The sequence below is a fragment of the Macaca thibetana genome, chromosome 9 (genome assembly GCF_024542745.1).
Source record: "Macaca thibetana thibetana isolate TM-01 chromosome 9, ASM2454274v1, whole genome shotgun sequence".
Taxonomy (NCBI): Eukaryota; Metazoa; Chordata; class Mammalia; order Primates; family Cercopithecidae; genus Macaca; species Macaca thibetana.
This window is the reverse complement of record NC_065586.1, coordinates 40,353,094-40,355,079: the sequence shown is the minus strand read 5'-3', so window position 1 is coordinate 40,355,079 and position 1,986 is coordinate 40,353,094. Positions and strand designations below refer to the sequence as shown.

General features: G+C 42.2%; 1 pseudogene; it reads left to right on the top strand.

Moving 5' to 3' along the window:
* The first annotated feature begins 350 nt into the window (after positions 1-350).
* LOC126962807 (prohibitin 1-like) lies at positions 351-1,130 on the top strand (annotated as a pseudogene).
* The last annotated feature ends 856 nt before the right edge of the window (positions 1,131-1,986 follow it).

Below are 1,986 nucleotides of genomic sequence, written 5' to 3'. Positions count from 1 at the left end.
AACAGATAATTTTTTCTCAGAAACCATATAGCCCAGAGGCACTGGGATGACACATTTAAAGAGCTAAAATAAAATCACCTTGATAATCAAGAATTTTATATCTGACAAAATTGTCCTTCAAAAATGAGGGAGAATTTAGGAGGTTCCAAGACAAACAAAAGGTGAGAGTGTCTGTTACCACTAGACCTGTCCTACAAGAAACGCTAATGAGATTTCTGCAGCTTGAAGTGAAAGGACACTAGATAATTATCAAAGCTGTATGAAGAAATAAAGATCTGGTGTGTGCGGCTGGGGAATTCATGTGGAAGTCAGAGTGGAAGCAGGTGTGAGAGGGCCCAGCAGAAGGAAACATGGCTGTCAAAGTGTTTGAGTACATTGGAAAGTTTGGCCTGGCCTTAGTTGTTGCAGGAGGCCTGGTGAACTCTGCCTTATGTAATGTGGATGCTGGACACAGAGCTGTCATCTCCCACCGATTCCATGGAGTACAGGACACTGTGGTAGAATTATCTTTGACTGCCTTTCTCGACCATGTAATGTGCCAATCATCACTGGTAGCAAAGCTTTACAGAATGTCAGCATCACACTGCGCATCCTCTTCCTGCCCTTCGCTAGCCAGTTTCCTCACATCTTCACCAGCATCGCAGAGGACTATGATGGGCGTGTGCTGCCCTCCATCGCTACCGAGATCCTCAAGTCAGTGGTGGCTGCTTTGATGCTGGAGAACTATCCACTCAGAGAGAGCTGGTCTCCAGGCAGGTGAGCGGCGACCTTAAGGGGCGAGCAGCCAGCCACCTTTGGGCTCATCCTGGACGACGTGTCCTTGACAGGACTGACCTTAGAAAAGGAGTTCACAGAAGCCGTGAAAGCCAAACAGGTGGCTCAGCAGGAAGCAGAGAAGACCAGATTTGTGCTGGAAAGGCTGAGCGGCAGAAAAAGGCGGCCATCGTTTCAGCCAAGGGCAACTCCCAAGCAGCCGAGCTGATGATGGCCAACTCACTGGCCACCGCAGGGGACGGCCTGATGAGCTACGCCAACTGGAAGCCCCAGAGGACATCACATGCAAGTTCTCGCTCTCCAAACATCACCTACCTCTGGCAGGGCAGTCCCAGCTCCTCCAGCCGCCCCAGTGAGGGCTCCCACCCCCTACCCTGCCTGCACCCGCGTGGGCCAACTTTGCCACAGCCTGGATAGTTAATACTGCCTTCCTTCTGCCCCCAACCCAGAAATCACTGTGAAATGCCACGATTGACTTAAAGTGAAGGAAGTAAAAGTAAAATCACTTCAGATCTCTAAAAAATAAATATATAAATGAAGATCTCCAGTAAAGGTAATTTCAAGGGTAAATATAAATATCAGTATTATTATTTTTTGACTGATAATTCCACTTTGTGTTTATTAAATGATATAAACACAAATGTGTAAAATATGAATCTATGTTATGGCCACACAGCATATAAAGATGTAATTTGTGGCAACAATAACATAAAAGGAGAAGACGGAGATGTACATGAACACAGTTTTTGTATGCAATTAAACTTAAGTTGGTATCAATTCAAAGTATATTGTTACAAACTAAGGATGTTAAATGTAATCCCCATAGTAACAAAAAATAAAATATCTCAAGAATATACACAAAAGTAAAGGAGAGGAAAATCGAATTGGTTTACTAAAATTGAAAAATTAAAAATGTAACTAACCCAAAAATGAGGCAATAATGGAATAATGGAACAAATGTATTAGACATACAGGAAAAAACAATAGCAGATATCCTTCCTTATTAGTAAACGTAAATGCATTAAACCCTCTAATCAAAAGGTGGATATTAGCAGAATGAATTTTGTAAGAAAGTAATATAATTATATGCTATCTAGAAAACACTCAATTTGGAACTAAAACCACAAACAGGTTAAAATGAAAACTGGAAAAGTACATCCCACATAAATAATAACCAAAACAGAGCTGGAAGCCTATACTACAGACACTCTA